The 23,333-nt window shown below is 54.3% G+C and overlaps 1 long non-coding RNA gene across 1 annotated transcript; it reads left to right on the top strand.

The window, feature by feature from the left end:
- Positions 1-702: 702 nt before the first annotated feature.
- On the top strand, positions 703-23,076 carry LOC144729357 (uncharacterized). Its single transcript, XR_013587695.1, has 3 exons — positions 703-971; positions 22,365-22,487; positions 22,882-23,076. It is a non-coding gene; the product is annotated as an uncharacterized LOC144729357 (long non-coding RNA).
- The last annotated feature ends 257 nt before the right edge of the window (positions 23,077-23,333 follow it).

The following is a 23,333-nucleotide window of genomic DNA, read 5'->3' on the forward strand; positions in this document are numbered from 1 at the left end:
GTCACACGATTCCGGGACAGCTCCATCGCGCGGCGGTCGGTGAGCACAGTGGCAAAACCATCAACGCTTAACACCATCACCAACAACATCACCACCATCATCATCATCATCTCCTGGTTCAATAAAGGATTACTTGGTTGATCGTCCAGCAGCAGCAGCAGCAGTTAACAGCATCATCTTCACCACTGTCACCATTGTCAACATCACATCATCATCAAAACCATCATCAGCACACCATCGTCATCAGCACACCACCGTCATCAGCAGCAGCAGCGGCATCGTCATTCACTCGCACGGCATCGCCAATGCTGCTGTGTTTATAGAAACAACAAAACAATGGGTGAGGTGGTTGTGGTGGTTTGCGGGTGAAGGTGGTACCGTGGTGATGGTGGGGGGGGGGGCACGTCGGGATGGAGTGGGGGGAATGAGGAGAGAGAGAGAGGGAGGGGGCTGGGGGGGGGGCTGGGGGGGCGGTGGGGAGGAGGAAAGAGGGCTGGGGGGAGGGCTGGGGGGGAGAAAAGAGGAGAGGGTGGAGGGGGGGGTGCAGTCGTAGTCGTGTTTGGTAGTGATGGGAGGGGGGAAAGTGGGGAGGGAGTTGATGTGGAGAGGAGGGGGAGGTGGTGGGGGGGGGGTGTAGTTGGTGGGGGGGGGGTGGTGGGGGGAGTTGGTGGGGGGGGAGTTGGTGGGGGGGGGGTCACGTGGTGCAGTCCCGACGAGTCTGGCGCTATAAGAGCGACTGCGCGTGACTTAGCGCGCTCAGTCGCGACCTCGATCGCGTTTCGCGTCTTCAGCGGGCCATCCTTCCCCACTTGTGTCACGAGTTAAGGGGTGTTACATGGAGAAGGGGGGGGTAGCTGGGTCCTCTCCCCCTGTCCCCCTGGCTGGAGGCGACTGTGTCGCAGTTGGAGGAGAGAGGAGGAGGCGGTGTTGGTGGTGGCGCACTTTTGCCGAGACGTGAACTCTCGCACGAGGTAAGGAGGCGCTTCTGTTTATTTACTTCCTTAACACTTTGGTGCATTTAAAAAAAAACTAAACCCATCACAACATGGGGGGTGTAAGCGGTGTGCGAGCGCGTGTTGTTGATGTGCGTGTCTGGGGCCGCGTGAAGTCTCGCTGTGGTTGTGGTGGTTGTTGTGGTGGTGGCGGTGGTTGTGGCTGTTGTGAGGGAGTTGTGGTGGTTGTTGTGGTGATGGTTGTTGTGGTTGTGAGGGGGTTGTGGTTGTTGTGGTTGTGGTGGTTGTTGTGAGGGGGTTGTGGTTGTGTGGTGGTTGTGTTGTGGTGGTGGTTGTTGTGGTGGTGGTGGTTGTTGTGGTTGTTGTGAGGTGGTGGTGGTTGTGGTTGTTGTGAGGGGGTTGTGGTGGTGGTTGTTTTGGTTGTTGTGAGGTGGTTGTGGTTGTGCCGTCACGTTCTGGGGGGTTTTGCTGCGTCATAGAGCGGCGGTCGCCGTGCGCGCGAGGCACGCGGCGTCACACGCCTCCTCATCACCACCACGGCTGTGTTGACAACCCTCGTCAACAACAACAACATCGTCAACAACAACATCGTCAACAACGTCGTCAAACAACACACAGCAACATGAGCCAAGAGCACACGACGCTTGTACATAATGTTGGTTCAAACAATTTCGTTTGAACATTGGGAAGTGCGCATCGCTCGAATGTCAACACGGATACACGCGAGTGATGACGATTGAGATGTGGATGGCGATGGTAGTGGTGATGGTAGTGATGGTAGTGAGGGTAGTGGTGATGGTAGTGATGGTAGTGAGGGTAGTGGTGATGGTAGCGAGGGTGTTGGTGATGGTAGTGAGGGTGTTGGTAGTGATGATGAGGGTGAGGGTGATGGTAGTGTTGGTGATGGTAGTGAGGGTGTTGGTGATGGTAGTGAGGGTGTTGGTGATGGTAGTGAGGGTGTTGGTGGTGATGGTGTTAGTGATGGTGAGGGTGGTGAGGGTGGTGATGGTGAGGGTAGTAATGGTGATGGTAGTGATGGTGAGGGTGTTGGTGATGGTAGCGATGTCCGTCACGCGTCCTTGGCGACTCCACATCACCAACATCATCATCCATCACTAACAGCAGCAGCTCGTGTTGGCTGAGTCATTGATGGTCGTCGTGATGATGGTGAAAGTGATGGTAATGGCGGTTATGTTAATGATGTTACTACGACGACGGTAGTGATGTGATTGTCATGTTGATATGACAGTGATGTTTATGATGGTGATGATGACGCTTCCCGGCCGGTGTTGATGATGATGACGTTGGTGACAATCGTGATGATGCGATGTTGTGGATGCTGCTGCTGGTGATGGTTGTTGTTGTTGATGGTGGTGGTGGTTGTTGATGGTGAATCACGTGGCGCGTGTTATGGTGCGCGCTTGTGGCGCAGGTGGAAATCAGAGCGCAATGCGCGGCTGCGTGACGTCAGCAAAACAGGGGAGGGGGGGGAGGAGGATGGGGGTGGGAGGAGGATGGGGGTGGGAGGATGGGGGAGGATGGGGGGAGGAGGAGGATGATGGGAGGAGGAGGATGGGAGGATGTGGGGGGTAATTCGGGGCGGCGGTGGGCGGTTGTTGATGGCGATGGGATGAGATCAGAGAACATCACCACCGCCACTGCAACACGCGCATTTAAAATAATCACATCCAACGGGATTGTACTCAACGCAGGGTCATGAATGATTTGGGTGTAATGGGGGTGGAGCGGGGGGAGGCATTTGTTATGATCGCTCGGGAGAAATAAGTGTGGGGTGAGATGGGGGCGGATTGGGGAAGATTCCATCCAGCAGTGGATTGGCCATGACTGCTGATAGTGATTGTGACTGATGACGAAGGGGTGTTTAATTAATGAAGCCCGTTGACACGCAGTACAAAATAAACCACGTCAACCCGCAGCCACTTTCCCTTCCGTTTCGACCGCCGACTTAAGCACATCTCAGTTCGACTGTCTTAGCCGGCACGGTTTATTGAATTCCGAGTGGGGGGCGCTTGGTGCGAGGGTGGTGGGAGGGGCATGAGGTTGACGTGTGTTCGTGTGTCTACGGGCACGGGGGGGGGGTCTAAATAATAGAACGGGCAGGCATCAACATAATTACAAAAAAAATGATGTAAAGAGATGTTTGGCCATTGGCTCCGGGCCTCGTGTCTACGAATCGCACGTCACTTGGCGACTGTTGTTGTTACGTTTCCGATGGATAGGGGGGCGTCAGAGGTGGGGGGGTAGGGGGGGGTGAGGGGAGGGGGTAGTGGGGGTGGGGGCCATGGGGGGGTCCAATGATCGTGCGCGCGCGGACGTGACGCAGCTCGCGATGGAATTTTCGATGCGTCACTGGGTTCTGGAACACGGGGAGGGGCGGGGCTGGTGTGGAGGATGGGAGGTGGGGGGGGGCTGGGGGGGATTGCGGTGTTCGTAAGTGGGGAGGGGGAGGGGCTGGTCTAGGGGGAGGGGCTGGTGAAGGGGGAGGGGCTTGGGGAGGGGGCTGGTATAGGGGGAGGGGAGGGGCTGGGGAGGTGTGGGGAGTTATCTCGAACGATTCCTTTTCCCTGTCGATTTCTTGAATATCGAGAATCTACCGTTTCGATCCAGAAGTCCGTTTTTTTGTGTGGAGAGGGGGGGTGATGTAACGATGCATCGATAAATAATCGATTCGAATCGTGATACGTGCATCGAATCGTGCGTGAGAGCACGACGAGTTGTGCAAATTATCAAAATATAAATACGGGAAAATGCAAAGTAAGAATTGTATAATAATCGTGATAATCGAATCGTTTCAGGATGATTGACCCATGATAATTGATATTTGCGAGTGTTTAAACTCAATTTGTGATCTTACTGCGGTGGTAGCACTTGCACAACAACATCTCGGCGCGTTCCTTAAAAGGAAAAAAATATATAGCCAACGTTTCGGGAAATGGTCCTAAATGTGCTATGAAGAAGGGCCATCGCCTGAAACGTTGTCTATTTGTTTTTCTTTTTAGGCCCCACTGTTATTGACGAACGTGTCGAGTTATTTAGTGTCCTAGCGTTTATAATCGCTAGGGGGTTTCAACTCGTTGCGTTAATTAATCTCAATGTAAAAAAGAATCGTCTAAAATAATCGTTATAATCTAAAATAACTGTGAATACGACCACTCCACGAGGCTTCGATGGATCGCGTGTCGGATCGATAAGACCTCAATATCCATCGATAAATCGTGCCGCGATCAATATGGATTGCGTCGAGTAATCGGTTACGATGCCGCTCGTTACGTGCCCAGTTTGGATGCCACTAATTAGATGCACCTAATCGATTATATATGAATCGATTACTTTCAATAAACGTGTGTAAAAGTCACCGACATTTCCCGATTTATCTTAAGGGTGACAGCTGGGGGGGGGGGGGCCTTTATCCAATAGTGGATTGATCACGGCTGCTGATTGATGACAATAGATGACACATTCACAAACCACTGTTGTTTTTTTTGCATAACAGGAATGATCGATTGGTGAATCGATTACTCGGTCTAATCGTATAAATAATCGAATCGTTAAAGGAATGGAGTCGTTAAAGATTTGGAATCGTTAGAGATATGGAATCGCTAAAGGAAGGGAATCGCTAAGGGGGGAGGGTGGGGTGGGATCGGTTACATGTGGATTGCGCAATACTGGCTCGTGTTGTTGTTGTGATGACGTCGCTGGGCAAGTCCCGCCCCATTCTCCTCCCCCCATCAACACGGAACACGCAGACTCACCCACTCACGCTGCCATCACCATCAAAGATAAAGACCCCCCGTATAGCCTTTAACAGACTGTTGGGGCAAGTGCTGTTAGCGAGCACCTATGAAGGCCGGCACGGCACACGAGGGGGTGGGTCTGCCAGCACCACGCCCGACCGCCTTTGTCTCCCCAGTGGCGATGTTTACACGCCGCACCAGGTACTCATTTGAGGTTGAGTCGACCTAGGGGGAGGTGCAGGACCTGTTTTGGATCGTCGTCACCGGTGTTGGCCGTGAGCGGGAATCGAACTCGAATCGCCAGCGCCACCCCGCACACAGGCACTGTGCCATCACCACCATCAACACCGCCCTACATCCACCACCAACTCTGTCACTCCACACACATCGCCATCACCATCGCCACCCACTTCTACACACGCAACACTACGCCATCACATTCAATCCTACCCTGTGTCCATTACAGCCATCAACACTACCTCACCACCCCTATCTTCTACCACACACTCATGCTCCCCCCCCCCCCCAAATACACACACGCTGCCATGGCCAGCCATTGGCATCATCACTACCACCATCACACTCACCCCGCCTACTCCCCTGGTTATGTAACATCTCACAGTGCCCTGTAAACAGCCGTGAAGTTGGCTCCTTAGATAAGTCTTGTGCCGTTTATATGCTCTTCACAACCACCAAAGACAAAGACCCCCCGTGTAGCCTCAACAAGCTGTTGGGGCAAGTGCTGTTAGCGAGCAGCACCTGTGAAGGCCGGTACGGTACACGAAGGGGTGGGTGGCCAGCACCACGCCCGGCCGCCTTTGTCTCCCCAATGGCGATGTTCGCACCGCACCAGTTACTTATTTAAGACTGAGTCGACCTAGGGGAGGCCGAGGGCCGGTTTGGATAATCATCGGTGTTGGGTCGTGAGAGGGAATCAAACTCTGGTCGCCGGGTTCGTAGCGGAGCGCGCTAACCTCTAAACTACGTCTTCCCACAATCACCCCCCCTCCTTCCAAACAAAATCATTTAACTCGGTAATTGAACGGTGTAGTCGTCGTGGATATTATGAGAAACACAACGAATACGAAGGCAACACTAAACACATCCACGCACGCTACTCTGGGAGTCCATCCCATATCGGCAGCATTTTCATATACAAGAAAACTCTGGACCGAATTTAACAACATTCTGTGTCTCAAGTGAATACGGTATATTGTAAAGTGTATCCGCCGTGAGTATAGAGAGAGCCTCCAACTCTCTACCAACCACCTTAGCAGCAATGCCAACTGTGGCCTCAAGTGTAAAAATATGCATTTTTCTCTTCATTGTCACAATTTATTTGTATTATTAATGTCCATCGACTGACAAGAATTTTGACAATCCACTGCTGGATGAGGGAGCTCCGCATGCCTCTGCAGTGTTGTGGTAGCTGTGTGACCACCGTGTAACTAACCATACTGGTTAGTTTATAAATATTGCCCATTATACTCTGAAAAGCCTGATTCAAGAGTGTCAAAACTTTCGTGGGTTTTTCTTTGCAGGTGGGTTCTGCTTTACATTGAGATGTCTTGGCCAAATTAACATTTCAGATCCTGACGATCGTGACTGAGTGGTCGATGTAAATCATACTTCGTGTTATAGAAGACCTCCCAAAAAAAGCTGGAACTTGGCACGAGTGCAGTCAGAGTCTGTGCCTATAATTAGACAATTCAACAACTCGTGGCACCTTTGGCGTCCCGACAAAATGTAAACTAATGGCGTGCAGGAGCCGATTTGTCTAATCGCTTTACTTCACCACGCTGGTCTGTGGGGGGTTGGTGAAGGTGGAGAGAAATGAACGCTGTAAGCATCTAAGTACGGTACAACAATCGATGTTGCTGCACTGCCCTTTGGTAACTACCACGTGACCCGCTGCCTAGAACACCTGTTATGCAACGGTGAGTCCTACCTGTACTGCGCGTATTGTATATCTTTCCGACTATACCGATCGGTACACTACCGCCAAGATATCTTGCCATAGGAATGTGGAACTTCCACCACTACCTTAGGACTGACGTCACGAAACTGCTAAGGCTGCATACAAGTCGGCCAGCAGACGGAACTTCGCAGGAACAAAAAAAATGATCATCAGTGTCGTGGAGAATATGAACAATAAAAAAGGAGACCACGTGTCTATTTTTACAAATATGTCTCTCCACACGAGTCATCGGTCGAACGACCTTCTTGGAGTGCATAACCCCTCGGCAGCATTGTTCCAAGACGAGGAAAACTCTGGACCGGTTTCGGCATTCAGTGGTCTCATCATCAGAGTCAGGCTTGCTTGAATCAATGCAGGTAAATTGACGAGCTCATTGGCAAGGGCTCTTTCTGTGTGCGACATGGGTGCCAGTTTTATGCCAAATGATATAGGGATACATAACAAAAAAGAATAATAACCGTAGTTGTGAGAAATATCAATTACATAATAAATAAGCACATAACCGTCTCTCTGCATTAAAAAAAACCCATGAAAAGTTATTCTTACGCAACCCACTGCAGCAGCAGCAGCCTTCTGGGAGTGCAGAATTTCACCAACGTCGATTCAAAAGACACGTCCAAGAAAGTGGGTTGCCGACTGACCTATTCGTACGGAATTTTGGGGGGCTGAAATCTGTCTCCTGGGCAACGCAGCGGCTATGGAGCCGAGCTCGAAATAAACAACGTCCACGAGCTCTTATCGTCGTGGAAAAACAGAGTGGTTTATATAACGATATTTATTGTTTTACATAATGGCAGGTCATGTGATTCTTTAAGCACCACGTGATTAATGTTGCCGCAACGAACGTTTTGTACTGCAATAAATTATGGAACATATTTTCTGTGTGTCCGAGGTGAGAAATCAATTTTGTCGCACTAATGAGTGTAGAATTCCACATTCTCATGGCAGAAGGGGGGGCAAGTCCATCCATCCACTGCAGCTCCTGTTGACCTTTCACCAATCTTGTTCCATTTTTTATCGACCGTGGAGAGCTGGATCGTGATGATGGACCGAGTTGACAGCTGGCTCAACGAGGGATTTGGGACCGATAGCGCTGAAGAAAGTTTTTTTTTCAATTCGCCAGGCAAGCCTCGCTCAATCCCCAAGACTCATTTTCAGGAGGGTCCTGCCTGCCACATTGGGGATGTCTTGGCCGATTCTGTCAACAACGGGGGATCGTTGGTAACAGAGAGGAAATCCAGGAACCCGGAGAAAACCCACAGTTCACAGGAGCCGGGAGATCACCCGAAACTCCCCACAGATAAATGATCCAGTGCTGTACTGCCCTCTGGTGGCCCCACCACCTTGCAGCCAGTAGGACGAAAACACGAGGCCGTCTCCCAACCCAAGTAGTGCACAGTACGCGTACTACTAACCAGGCTCAACACTGCTTGGCTTGGGAGGTCTGATTAGATCGGGGGGTGGGGCGTAGTCCAAGCTCATTTGGTTGTGCCTTAGTCTGGCTCAATCAATCTGTCGCACCCCTGTAAACTTTGAATGCAGCTTTAAGACCCCCCCCCCACACACACTTTTCAAATCGTAACCATCATCCAGCGTCTTAGACCCCCCCCCCCCCCCATATCTCTGTTCAAGGTCAGGGGTGGGGAGGGGGTGGCAGCGGTGAAGGTCAGTGGATCTTTGGGGGTCAAATCTGTGCAGCTGAGGTCACGTAAACAATACCCGAGTGTTTATCAATTTGTAAACGTATTCGCTCTCTCGTTTCCACCGTTTGAGCTATATTTAGATAGAGTAAATAAAGTCGTGGCTACATTTAGCGTTGGGCCTGCACGTTGTAATTAAACGCAGAGTTACAAGCAACACGCACACAACAACACACGATGCTTTCAACACCCCAAGACAAGAACAAACTACACGCACAGGCTCAGTTTTTATAACAACGGTAACAATTTGACCCTCTTGGGTGATCGATTACTCGTTGAGACGACTGACAGACACGAATATCGAAGACAGGATGTGATTGGTGGAAGGGGGGTGGTGCTAGGGAGGTGAGTGTGGGATGTTTCGATGTGTGGGATAGAAGGTTTTTTTGTCGGTGACCATTAGTAAATGGTCGAAAATTCCACATTCCTATGACGGGGCCCGGTTTGTCATTAGGATCACCGCTGCTGGGCAGCTCGTACGACTTAAAGCTCACCTCATGCACCTCTCAAATGAGTCCTACCTCAAACTCACCATCCTACCCCATCGCACCTCATCAACGTCCTACCATCAATCCACCTCACCTCACCTTGCATCTTGTGACACGTGCATCACATCATGTCACCTTACACCACATTTGTTTTCGTAATATTGAGACAATTTTTTTTCAATTACTAATTTTAGGAATGCTGCTGGCGTTAAACGAACACTTAAACAGCACCATCCCATCACGACTCGTAGCCTCACCCACCTCAACACGCCTCACCCCACCTTTCACCACACACCATCACTCACCTCATTTTCACCTTATCCTCCCATCGTTGCACCTCAACTCACCTCTATTTTACGTCACCACTCACCACACCTCATTTGACCCCCCGCCTCACAACAGCTCTGGTCACAGCGTGCGCAGCACGACTCGCCTCGTTAAACTCGCCGCGCATCATCTCATCCTCATCTCACCTCACGGCATGTGTGTGACCTCGCAATACCCGCAAACTCCACGCGTCGCCATGTCAATCCTATCCCGTAAACATCATCTATTTATTACACTGGTCAACAAAAACTAAAAAAAAAATTTCTGGCCTGGACTTTTGCAGCTGTTTCAGACTAATTTCAGGGTGCTGATTCCAAATCTGATCTCAGATTTGCTCTATCACATCTCATTTTATGCTATCGGCATAGCCCATTTTAATTGATTTTACCCGAAATTAACTCTGTCACTTATGATTGCAAGTTGTTGCGAGTCAGTGACTGCTTTAGTGTTAAAATATGGTGCTGTATTTTTAGGATAGTGTGTTTATAATATCATTTTATGTAGATATCCACATTTATTTAACATTTTTCCTCTGCAGTTTTTATTAAAAATGCAATACAGTATTTGATATCTCAAAAACCTGATGTGATAGACAAAAATTGATGCCAGATTTGGAATCGGCACCCCAAAATTACCTTAAAACCGTTGGAATACCTTATGCCAGAAAAAGTGTGACCAGTGTTATTAACCTGGGCACCATCACCACACCTCATCGCCCCACGTGAACCGAGACAATGGTCCCCTCGAATATCCGAGCGACTGTGAGAGTGGGTGGGTTGGGGGGCAGACGAGGTTGGTGGTGGGTGGTGGTGGGTGGTGGTTGGGGGGGTTGGTGACTCAGGGATTCCGGCGCCGAGCGGCGAGCTCGTGTTTGTGACCGCAGGAATGTTCGCGAGGAAAGAAGAGACGCGAGAGAGAGGGAGAAAGGAGGAGGTTGTTGTGGTTGTGGGAGCGTTCGGGGGGGTGGGGGAGGTTGTTGTTGTTGGAGCTTAGAGCAGGGTTAGGCGAGGGAGAGGAGGTAGGTTGTTGTGGTTGTTGTGGGAACTCTTTCGGTAGGGGGGGAGGTGAGACGAGGAGGATGAGGAGGATGATGATGAGGAGTTGGAGGAAGAGGTGGTTGTCGCGGGAGCTTCGATGAGGGGGAGGAGCTGGTTCAAGAAGAGCATTTTAAGAAACTGCCCACCGTTGAATTTCGATTTACAGCTTTCGGTGACTGCAGGGATTCATCTTCTTGGTTCTTTCGGTAAAGTCACGTAGAAGGGAAATAATAAAATAATAACAATAAAACATAATAAAATACAATTCTCACGACGTTTCGGCCACAACGCAAACAGCCGTCCTCAGGTGAAGAACAGGGCTGTCGGAAAGACAGCGTCTGAAACGTCGTGAGAATTGTATTTTATTATGTTTTATTCTCATTATTTTATTATTTCCCTTCTACGTGACTTTACCGAAAGAACCAAGAAGATGCCCACCGTTGGTTCAGCTGCCGCGATCGAATGGAGGCCCGGCCACCTTTTGGATGTTTTGCTGAATAAAGGACACGCGATTTTGAATCGAGGGAGTGTCGTTATGCAAATTAACGAGGGGGTGGGTGGGGGAGCGAATTGTGTTGCCTGTGACGTCACACCTGAGCCGTGCACGTGGTTGCCGTGTTCACCGGATTATAAGATGCACCTCCAACGTGTTCTTGGAAGCCCAAACAGCATCGTTATTTAGACCGCACGACGAATCCGATGATCTACGAAGCTGTTTTTCACAGATGTCGAGTAGGGGTGGGTCAGCGGTGGGGGGGAGGGGGGTCCCTCCTATAATCCGATCAATAAGGTAGCAGTTATGTCCTGTGTACTGGGTGTGTTAATAATCCGTTGATAAATCGGTTGCAGCAATGATCGATTATTAATATCTTGAACATTATTTTTTTGGGCTAATTAACATCGATTATAAAGATAATACTGATGATTAAAATAATAATGTATCGATCATTGGGCTTAATTTACATAGATTATGAGGATAATTTATGTTGATCGTCAAGCCCCAGAGCATCGATTCGTTTTCGATTGGTGGCTCCTTGCAGCCGCTACATTCACCGCATCGATTTTGCCAACAGTAATCGATTTGTTGACATGACAGTATATACCCATATCCTGTCGTGTGCCGGTACACATGCAGTATGTACACATTAACTGTACAGCCATAGGTTCCCAGCACCCACGTGCATGCGTATGAAGGTACTGTCCACTACAGTATACAATCTATACTGTCGTAGATACAAAGATCCCCCGTATAGCCTTCGCAGACTGCTGGGGCAAGTGCTGTTAGCGAGTAGCACCCATGAAGGCCGGCACGGCTCACGACGGCGGGGTGGGGGCGAGGGGGCCTCCAGCACCACGCCCGGCCGCCTTTGTGTCCCTCAGTGGCGATGTTTACACACCGCACTAAGTATTAATTTGAGGCTGAGTCGACCTAGGGGAGGCCCAGGACCGGTCACCGGTGTTGTTCGCGAACGGCACTTGCACCTACAGTTTGTTGCAGGCTACAGGGGGATCTTTGTCTTTGTGTGAGGGGCTGGGATCGGTGAGTCACGGCGAGTGATTCATGGACGGCGCCCGGGTCGCCTACGTCTGTGTGGAAGACGGCGCCCACCCCCCTTGCGTGGGGTCTCGTGAGTGCGTGGGTGGAGGAGGAAGTGTGGGTGGGGAGTGAGTGAGTGTGAGAGAGTCACTAGTGGGTGGGTGGGGGAGTGAGAGAGTCACTGGTGGGTGGGGGAGTGAGTGTCACTGCTGGGTGGGTGGGGGAGTGAGAGTGAGAGAGTCACTGGTGGGTGGGTGGGTGGGGGAGTGAGTGAGTCACTGGTGGGTGGGGGAGTGAGAGTGTCACTGGTGGGTGGGGGAGTGAGAGTGTCACTGGTGGGTGGGTGGGGGAGTGAGAGTGAGAGAGTCACTGGTGGGTGGGTGGGGGAGTGAGTGAGAGAGTCACTGGTGGGTGGGGAGTGAGAGAGTCACTGGTGGGTGGGGAGTGAGAGTGTCACTGGTGGGTGGGTGGGGGAGTGAGAGTGAGAGAGTCACTGGTGGGTGGGGGAGTGAGAGAGTCACTGGTGGGTGGGGGAGTGAGTGTCACTGCTGGGTGGGTGGGGGAGTGAGAGTGAGAGAGTCACTGGTGGGTGGGTGGGTGGGGGAGTGAGTGAGTCACTGGTGGGTGGGGGAGTGAGAGTGTCACTGGTGGGTGGGGGAGTGAGAGTGTCACTGGTGGGTGGGTGGGGGAGTGAGAGTGAGAGAGTCACTGGTGGGTGGGTGGGGGAGTGAGTGAGAGAGTCACTGGTGGGTGGGGAGTGAGAGAGTCACTGGTGGGTGGGGAGTGAGAGTGTCACTGGTGGGTGGGTGGGGGAGTGAGAGTGAGAGAGTCACTGGTGGGTGGGGGAGTGAGAGTCACTGGTGGGTGGGTGGGGGAGTGAGTGAGAGAGTCACTGGTGGGTGGGGGAGTGAGAGTCACTGGTGGGTGGGTGGGGGAGTGAGAGTGAGAGTGTCACTGCTGGGTGGGTGGGGGAGTGAGAGTGAGAGAGTCACTGGTGGGTGGGTGGGGGAGTGAGTGAGAGAGTCACTGGTGGGTGGGGGAGTGCGAGAGTCACTGGTGGGTGGGTGAGAGTGAGAGAGTCACTGGTGGGTGGGTGAGAGTGAGAGAGTCACTGGTGGGTGGGTGAGTGAGAGAGTCACTGGTGGGTGGGTGGGGGAGTGCGAGAGTCACTGGTGGGTGGGTGAGTGTGAGAGAGTCACTGGTGGGTGGGTGAGAGTGAGAGAGTCACTGGTGGGTGGGGGAGTGAGAGAGTCACTGGTGAGTGAGAGAGTGAGAGAGTCACTGGTGGGTGGGTGGGGGAGTGAGTGTGAGAGTCACTGGTGGGTGGGTGGGAGGGAGAGTATCCCCGTGCGTGGGTGGCGTCTTGTGAGTGGGTGGGAGTGAGAGGGAGTGGGTTGGGTGGCTGAGTGCGTGTGGATGGTTGGGTGGATTGAGTGGGTAGATGAGTGGATGAGGAAGTGGTGAGTGAGAGTTGTTGTGGAATGGGGTGGGTTTCTGGGTGGGCGGGTGATTCGATGGATAGGCAGGTGGGTGGGTGAGTAGTTGGAGGAGTGAGTGGGTGGATACGTAGATGCACGGGTGAGTGAAACCGTGGCACATCGGTCTATTCCGTGACCTGCTGCCAGCGGGCCTTCGACACTTCACGTGGCCTCAAAGTGCACCTCGCATGGCACAAGCGCGCGGGTGTGTGGTGATGGCCGAGTGGGTAGGTTGGTGGAGAAGTGGGTGGAATAGTCGGGGAGGGTGGGGGGGTGAAGCGAGTGGGTAGGTGAAGCGAGTGAGGCGAGCGAGCGAGCGAAGAGCTGGCAAAGTGGGAGTGGAAGAACATCGGGCGGGGTGAATGAAAAGTGGGAGAGGGGAGGAGAGTTGCGGGGTGAGAGTGAGGGTAAGAGGTTGGGGGGAGATGGGTGGGGGATGGGAGGGGGAGATGCGGGGGGGGGGAGCTTGCCTCTGGGCGCTGACGGGAAATGATTTCACACGACCCGAAAGTTTCATTCATAAAGAATCTGCAACCACGTGCGCTGTGAGTGGAGGAGGGGGGTTGGCGCCGCGCGTTCGCCGCCACCCCCGTGTCTAATTGACTTAAATTAAGCGTGGCACTCTTGTTGCTGTTGCTAAAGGGCAGGGGGGGGGGTTCTGCTGATTTTGACTGATGTTCTCAACAGGAGGGGGTAAGTTTGTGTGGCGTGTGAGAGATGGTGGGCGAATGATGTTATCATCATCATCATCATCACTACTGACATCGTCAGCAGAAGTAGGGTCGCATTCCCATCAACAGTAGCACTACCACCATCAGCAGCAGCAGCTTCACACATCACAACCACCACTGGGAATCAGCGCCGGCAGTATCTTCACTACCACTATCACCACTACCACTATCACCACCCCCATCACGACCACCACCAGTGACATCACCGCCACCTCAATGATGATCATCATCACTGTCAGCAGCTGTAATACGACCGCTTCTACCATCAATATCATCATCACCACCATCATTTCCAGTATTACTCCCATCAGGAATGACATCGCCACCATCGTCGTCATCAATCATCCGTGTTCCTCTTTCAGAATGCTTTGCAACTCGCCGCGAGGTTTCTCGGCAGCGTCGCCGGTGCAACTAACAACCTCCTGACGTGCCGTATCCACGGGGTCACCGTGTACACGCAGCGCCGCGCAGATTAATTAGCGGCCCTGCGCCGAGTTTCATGCACGGCCAGGGTCACATATCAAGCGGTGCCGGATTATCCTGGTAGCAAAAGTAGCTGCATATGCTACGGGTCCCGCACTTTCAAGGGCCCCGCGATAAATGCTCTCAAGCTATCGATTGCGGTTCAGTGATCCTGCACTTGCTCTATTACTATAGTACTATACTGCCTTCAACTTTTACGAACGACTGGGTGTTTAAAGTCAGCGATGTGTCGTATTGTCTGGCTGTATAGCAAATGAAAAAAATACGATTAGTTTACTGTGCAAGTAGCACAAATTGTGTTTTAATATTTATGTTTATAACATTATAACATATGCTACAGGCCCCGCACTAGCTTAATCCGGCACTGACATCAAGTTCAAGTTCATGTATTAGGTATAGCCCCGTGAGCCATTCGGCTCTTGAATCGGGTGCAACCGCAACAAACAAAAAAACAAAAACATGAACAAGAATGCATCCAGGAGTGAATCGACAAAAGCACGGCCGTTACGTGCCAAGCGGTGGGAGCTCTACGTAAGGACACGTGTATCGATATGTACAGTACACACACGTGCGCCGTGCATGGTTGCACTTGGGCGTGGTGACGTGACCGCGATTCCTTCCTTGTGGTGGCGGGGGGGTGCGAGGTGGGGGGTCAACTGAGTTGCATGCAACCGATCGCTCGGACGGTAACAGGGACCCACCCTTGAACACATATGACAAAGCCTTAACATACTGTTGGGGCAAGTGCTGTTAGCGAGCACCTATGAAGGCTGGCACGGCACACGAGGGGGTTGGTGGCAAGCACCACGCCCGGCCGCCTTTGTCTCCCTAGTGGCGATGTTTACACATCGCACCAGGTACTCATTTGAGGCTGAGTCGACCCTATGGGAAGCCCAGAACCGGTTCAGATAATCGTCACCGGTGTTGGCCGTGAGCGGGAATCGAACCCGGGTTGCCAGGTTTGTAGCGCAGCGCGCTAACCACTACACCACCGCTCCTTTGAACACACCACACACACGCACGTGACGCGAATAGATTGGCTGACAATGCTTGGCACGCGTGCATCCTTGACGCCACCCACGGCTGCTGCCCGCCCTCCTGCACGCCCCCGTCTGTGAGCGACAACACACGCCGTGGCCACGTGGCGGCTCCACTGAGCTCACGAGAGATGGGTTCAACCCAGGTGATGTTGCCCAACCTCCTTCACCTGTCGCCCAGGTGCCAAGCATTTTTGAATTCAATAAATGTTTTTTTTTAAAGGGGGGGAGGGGTGGGTGGGAGGTTCGGTGACTATGAAACGAGGCGTGTCAAGGTGTGTGTTGCTGTGCGAGGAGGATGAGGAGGAAGGGGGTTGAGGTTGGGGACACAACTTCTCGCGTTTTCCGTTAGGGCAGTTAGATGTTGTTTTTCATTTCAAAAGATGCAAAGAAATGTGGTTGGTTCCCAGCGCTGCCTGTGACCACTGTGCACACGTACGGTACAAAGATAGAGATCCCCCGCATAGCCTTCAACAGACTGCTGGGGCAAGTGCTGTTAGCGAGCCCCTATGAAGGCCGACACGGCACACGACGGGGGTGGGTGGCCAGCACCACGCCCGGCCGCCTTTGTCTCTCCCAGTGCTGATGCTTTACACACCGCAATAGGTACACGTTTAAGGCTGAGTCGACCTAAAGGAGGTTCAGGACCGGTTCAGATATTAGTCACCGATGTTGGCTGTGAGCCGGGTTGGAAGCACGGTGTGCTCACCACTCACTACATGGCATATACGCGCACACATACTCGTACACTTGCACGCACGTAGATACACTACGCACACAGGCAGGCCCGCACAAATATGAACACTTTTATATGTTAGAATTATATTTTCGGGCAAGGTGTTTACAGGTGTGACTGGCAGTGTTGTTGCGGATAGGGCCAGGTGTGTACAGGTGTGAGTAGCAATGTTGGTGTGAGGGCCAGGTGTGTACAGGTGTGAGTAGCAGTGTTGGTGTGAGGGCCAGGTGTGTACAGGTGTGAGTAGCAGTGTTGGTGTGAGGGCCAGGTGTGTCCAGGTGTGAGTAGCAGTGTTGGTGTGAGGGCCAGGTGTGTACAGGTGTGAGTACCTGCGTGGCGCATGAGCACCACCGCCCCCTCGGTCCGAGGCGGTTTGAGCTGGTGGCAGTACACACCACGTGTGTGCGAGCGTGTTTGCACACCAGCACTGTTTACCTGTGCATGCAGCCCACATGCGTTTATACCCGTGTCTGCTCCTGCGCCCGCATACCTGTGTGTGTTTACCGGTACACCTGAGTACCTGCTTGTCTTTACACCTGTAAGCGCGTCTGTGCCCATATACCAGCCTGAATTTAGCTGTATGCTTGTACACCTAAATCTATATATATACACGCTCACCTGCACATCCATACCTGTCTGTACAGAGCTGCACCCGTACCTGTGCACCCATACACCTGCACACCTGTGCGTGGAGTACACACAAAGAATCAGGCCATGCTGGCAACGCGCGGTGGACTTGGCTGGGTGGTGGGAGAGCGAGGGAGTGGATGGACGAGTGGATGGGTGGACGGATGAGTGGGCAGTGTCGTGCACTCTCTCTGTGCATGTGTGAGCGGTGGCGCAGTGGTACGAATCCGGCGATCCAAGATCCGATTCGCGGCCAACACCGGCGGCGAATATCTGAACCGATCCTGGGTTCTCCCCAAGGTCGACTCGGCCTTAAATGAGATCCTGGTGTTGCGTGTATGAAACATCAATAGCGAGGAGACAAAGGCGGACGGGCATGCCCGGCCTTCATAATTGCTCGCGAGCAGGACTTGCACCAACAGTCTGTCAAAAGTCTATAGGGGGGGAGGGGGGGGTGTTAGTCGTAGGGTATACATAATTGAGTTTAGGCGATCAATTATCCAACGGCCTCCTTAAAACTCCGGTCAACCGAAGCCCCCGCGGCCTCGTTCGGTCGTTAAACAAGCAAACCGACTGCCCCACGTGGACCAGGGGCCACATTTGTTTAAAGAAACAAAACTTCGGAGCATTCGCCCTTATTTAAACATTTTTTAAAGAAAAAACACTCGAAAGTTCCGTACAAAACTTCCACGTGGAGGAGCAGCTCTGACAAAACAAAATATTTGCATCCGAGGAGAGCTCACACGGGGGTGGGGGGGGTCATCGCGCTGGACTTGCGGTCAGGAGGGCCCGGGTTCGCTTCCATCACCCGGGCGCGGCATTCGACGACGGGGGGGGGGGGGGGGTCGGCTTTGTTGTTTTTATCGTACGGATCGCATCTCGTTCTCGCACATTCGTTCGTTTAGTCGTTAAAGAAAAAAAGGTGCAGCCCCCTGCGACTTCTCGCGCGCGTCCCACCGCCGGCGGGCGTTGCTTCCGACAGCGACGGGAATGGGGGCGTGCGTCGCAGCAGTCGGTCAATCGGCGGATGGCGGGGCAAAGTGTGGGCGACTCTCTCTCCTATTCCTAGAAAAGCTGGCCAATGTGGAGGAGGAGGCCAATCTTCACTAGAGGGGGGGGAGTCACTCCATAACCACCAACAGTGGAGGCCCCTTCGAGCAGCAGTGCGCAATCGCAGCCTCCCCCTCACCCTCCTTATACATTTGAAATAATAAGTAAACTTTCTGCGGTAGTTGGCAATGGGGGGTGGTGGGGGGGGGGGCTGGACACACACAGCCTTTAGTTGGAGGCCCTTCCACGTGCGGTGGGTGGCGTGAGAGCGCGACGTGGTCGAAGTGAGCCGCTCGCTGGAGCGAGAGACACGACGCAACGCGGTGCGAAGTGCAGCAGCAGCGGGGGCGTGCGTCGCGAGGTGCGAGGTTCCTCGGCCGCTCTGCCAACGCCGTCGTCGCCTTGAGTTTCAACCGCAAAATGTCACTCCCACGCTTTGTTCGTGGGGGGGGGCGGAGGTGATGGGGGGGGGGGAGAGCGAGCGGGGAGCGGTTAGGGACACAGAGGTGGGGCCAGGGGGTTTGGTGTCGTTTGAAGTTTTATTTCTTGGCGAATGCAAAGCTGCCCTTGGACCTCCCGCGAATTCACTTTCCCGTGCCCTTCCCCACCACCACCCCACCACCACCCCACCACCACCGCTCACCCTCCCACCCGCTACTGCCAGTAAACGAGGTTTTCGCGGGCGCAAGCGTTGGATTTGAACTTGGGAGCTCAGTTCGGTTCGGAGAGCGAGAGAGAGAGGGTCCCGTGTGCTCTGCAGCAGGCACGGGGTGGTGTGTGTTGGGTGGGAGGTGCGCACCGCCGCTCGTGATACAGGTGGATCGTGATGAAACAGGGGGCTTGCCATCGGCCACTCTGTGGCAGGGGGCTTAACGGCATTTCTGCCGTTTGGCTACAATCGATCGCTCCACTGCCGGATGAAGGGAACTCAATTTAGGGGAAAGGCGCGGTGCGGAAATGCATCGGAGAGCTGTGAGTTTTGAGAGTTTTTCGAGGGGGGCGGTTTGTCAGAGAGAGGAGTGGGCCCCCCCCTCTTTCGATCCTACCGTGGGGTCGGAAATCCCCTCCCCCCCCCCCCACTGCTCACCCCCCGTGGAGAGAGGAGGGTGAGGGTCACCGCGGGTCGCTCACCGGCGGTTGCGTCCACGCTCGGGCATGGAATGTGCGGATTGCTGCCGCCGCTCATGAAACACCCACGCACACACACACACAGAGCTGCCCCGTGTAGCCTGCACAGGTGGTTGAGGCAAGTGCTGTTAGTGAGCACCTTTGAAGGCTGGCACAGCACACAAGGTGGTCTGCAGCACCCCACCCGGCCGCCTTTGTCTCCTCAGTGCTGATGTTTACTACACACCGCGCCTGGAACTGCTGCTGGTAGATGATCCAGGACCGATTAAGATAATCACCACCGACGTTGGCCGTGGCCGGGAATCAAACTCTGGGTTGCTGGCTCCGTAGCGCTGTGCCACGCTAAGCCAGCAGGCTCGCCCTGCGCTCAGCCACCCACCCACGTACGCATGCAAATTTTACACGCGCGTGTGTGCGTGCGTGTGCGCCCCCGTGACCTTGCTCCTGTGTGAGGTTTAACGCTCGGGTGGCCGTCGCTCGGCAGTCCTCCGTCGCTCGTCGCTCCGCTTTGGAGCCGAGTTCGTTCGGCGGTTCAGCACTCGCGAGACGCGGCGCTGCGAGAACATTTCCGACGCCGTCGCCACCGCCGATCGGGAAGAGAGAGGGAGAGAGGGAGAGCTCCGATCGAACCCGCGGCGAGCGGACGCCGTAAAAATAGCAGCGAGCAAACAAAATACCGGATGTAAAGCTTGCAGGGTACACACCGACGCGCACGCGCACACGGCGTGGGGCGCGCCCTGGATGGGGGTCGCGTGCACGCGTGTATTTACGCGGTAGCGCAGTAGTCGGCACGCTGCGCTACGAACTCCGACGACCCGAGCTCGATTCCTGCCCACGGCCAATAAGAATGGCCGAATAGTTAAAACCAGTCCTGTGGCCTCCCCCTCCGTTTTAAATCAGTACCTGGTGCGGTGTGTAAACATCAGTACTTGGGAGACAAAGGCGGCCGGGTGTGGTGTCGGCCACCCACCTCATCATAGGTGCTCCGTGCGCTTCTCGGTGTGTGTGCGTGTCCCTGTTGTGTTTAGGCGCATGTGTTTTACGCGTGCGTGCGTTCACGTGAGTGCGCGCGTGTTCGTCTGCGTGCGGGTACGTATCCTGTGTGTGTGTGCGCGTGGGCGTAGGCGTACCCGCGGCTAAGATCAGAACAAAAAAAATTCCCCCACTTCATTTGTGGGGGAATTGCCAAGTTCACACCCATCTCCACCCCCCCCACCGCGCTCCCCCAGCATCCACCACCACCACCCTCCCTCCCTCCCCTGCTGCCAGGGCCCTGCCCTCTGCGGCCCTGCCCGCCGCACCTCTCCCGTCACCGCTTGGCGGCAATCTGACGCAATTAAACGCCTGGGTCGACGTCCGAACCAGGATGTTGCGCGAAGCCACCGAAGCCGCCGCCGTCGCCATCGCTGGGGGTCCTCCATTCACCGCCCCCTCCATCCCCCTCCCCACCCCTTCCCTTCGTCGCTCACACGATCGCTTGACCACGTGGACTTGCCGCCGTGGGATCTGCGATTTTCTGCATTCAAGAAAATCGACGGTGACGATGTTGTGCCCAGGTTTGATTCGCGGTCGACGGCGGTTTACGTCTCGAGCGGCGCCGGCGCGTTGCTCCGATGGGCGATTGATTTTTGGAAAGCGGCGGCAGCGGCGGCGGACTCTCAACGATGCGGTTGCCGCGGCGGTGGCCGGGGGGTGCTGGGGTGCTGCGGTGGGTCGGTGGGGCATCCTGGGGAGGTGCCGAGCTCCCGGGCCGCACCACGCGGCTCGAGCGGGTCGAGCGGGTCACCGGGCGGCTCGCTCACGGCAATCGGGAGCGCCAATCCCAGTTGTCGCCCACGTGGCGTTCGCGGGGGGGAAAGTCGAGCGGTGAGCGGCGAGCGTTGTGGCGTTGCCCGTGCGTGGTCGCTATTGCTCGGGGGGGTCAAGGGTCAAGAGGTCGGTTGAATTTTGCTCCCGCGGCGTTGTCGCCGTTGCGCGCTTTCATCTTCGTGCTTCTGCAGAGAAATGAATTGCGTAGAGGGGGGGAGCTGCTGGAGGACCATAACGTGAATTCGTTTTTCCACCCCCCCCCCCCCTCTCGTAACTCTCATCCGGAGGAGCGAGCATCCATCGTGCTCGCTCGGGGTCGTCATCGCTGTTGACGTACCCGCTTTGAACCTCTGCGCCAAGGACAGTGACACATCGGTTAATGACTGAACGGGGTGGGGGAGTGGTGGGGCCATTCCGTGTGCGTCGCGGGGTGAGCGGGGTGAGCGACGTGAGCGGCGCGAGGTCCCGAGTTTGCCCGCAGCTGCCTCGAACCGCCCGGCTCGAGCGCCAGCTGCATCGGCAGCGAGGATTCCCAAGCCGCCACTCAGCCGTCAGCACCCGCATCGCCAGAGCCCCCCTTTATACAACACTCGCGTCAACGTGAGCCCCCCTTTATACAACACTCGCGTCAACGTGAGCCCCCCTTTATACAACACTCGCGTCAACGTGAGCCCCCCTTTATACAACACTCGCGTCAACGTGGCCGTCGAGTGTCGTCTGCCTTCTTTGTGGCTTCGTCGTCAACGTTTGTAATCGTCGTCGTCGCCATCGTCATCAATTGTTCTGAGACGCGTTTTCGGTGTTGTTTTTGCCGCGTGTTGTTCGGCGCGATGTCCAACGTTTCGCGACCGCGTTGCCGGGCTCGTCTTGAGGAAGGTGTCGTGCCGAATAACGCACGGTACGAATTGGTCGATTCGGTCTTTGCAAAGCGCCAACAGCTCAATTGTTTGTTGACGTATTTTTATTTTTTAATCACTGTTGCCAAGTGCAGGCCCAAAGGCCCATAACGCCAAGCGGCCAGCGACAAGCGGCACCGTCGAAGGCGCGTGATCCACGAGGAGTTGTAAAGGAGTCCTTGTGCTTGTTGAGTTGAGCTACGTTATTCCTGCAAGAGCTTGGGAGGAGGAAAGAGACAACAATGGGAGTCGAGTTTCAAAGTGGGGGGGGGGGGGGCAAGACCTGCAGTGTGGCGAGCGGATGGCCGGGTGGGTCGGCGAGTGAGTGTCAGAGGTCGCAACCGGGTACCCGATACCCGTACCCTACCCGATATCCGGGTATGGGTACCCGTTTGCGACCCTGGTGCGGCCGGGTACGGGTAAGGAATCAAAACCCGTTTGCGACCTCTGGTGAGTGTGGATCAGTCGGGAGTCTTGGGAGGCCGTGTCGCCTGCATTGGCGTTGAAGCGCCGATGTCAAGGGCCATCGTTCGATGTTGTCGTGCGATGTCGTCGTCGTCGCCGCTGCCGCTGCTAACGTCTTGTCGCCTGCGCGCACTGTTCTGTCTCTTCAGGTTCCTGTTCGCTTCTCGGCGTGAGGAAACTTGCTCAAGCCGGCGCCCCCGGGGACTCCCGTGCGGTCGCCGTGCCCAGATGCTGGCACCGACTTCCTTCAACCCGCGCAGCTGCCCCCGCAGGTGTGTTTACCTGTGTGCTCCATACGCTACCCATACAGGTGTGTGCTTACCTGTGCACTCCATACAGGTGTGTTTACCTGTGTGCTCCATACGCTACCTATACAGGTGTATGCTTACCTGTGCACTACATACAGGTGTGTTTACCTGTGTGCTCCGTACGCTACCCATACAGGTGTGTGCTTACCTGTGTGCACCCATATTGGTGTTTACCTGGGTCCTCCATACACTAGATATACAGGTGTGTTACTCACACAGGTGTGTTCACCTGTGTGAGCACCATAGACTACTTACACAGGTGTGTTCACAAGCGCATGCCTCGTACAGGTGTGTCCTCCCGGTGCAATTTGCACAGGTGTCTGCGCGTACGTGCGTGCCCCCCCCACCCCCGTTCCAGGTGCCGCTGGAGGCTTTGGCTGCATCGGCTGCCTGCACAGGTGCGCGACGGGTGGCACGACGCTTGCGCCCCGGGTGCGGCGGGACCGTGGCGACTGGTGCAGGTAAACGTGTAAGGAATGACGATTTCTTCTTGGTTCTTTCGGTAAAGTCACGTAGAAGGAAAATAATAAAATAATAAAAATAAAACATAAAATAATTCTCACGACGTTTCGGCCACAACGCAAGCATCCATCCTCAGGTGAAGAACAGGTCTGTCGGGAAGACAGCGTCTGAATGAAACACCCCAGGCTTGGAGCGTACATTTAAGCTGGGTTGGAGGGGGAAGAGCGCCTTGACAAAGTAATTTGCATATGACGACTTCCCGAACAATCGAACCAACGCCTCGCACCTCCACGCGCCGGTGGCCGCGCGGATCGTTTCGTCGCCGCAGGATCGTCAGTGAGGTGGCGG

This window comes from Lampetra planeri, chromosome 32, assembly GCF_965212315.1.
Source record: "Lampetra planeri chromosome 32, kcLamPlan1.2.h2, whole genome shotgun sequence".
Taxonomy (NCBI): domain Eukaryota; kingdom Metazoa; phylum Chordata; class Hyperoartia; order Petromyzontiformes; family Petromyzontidae; genus Lampetra; species Lampetra planeri.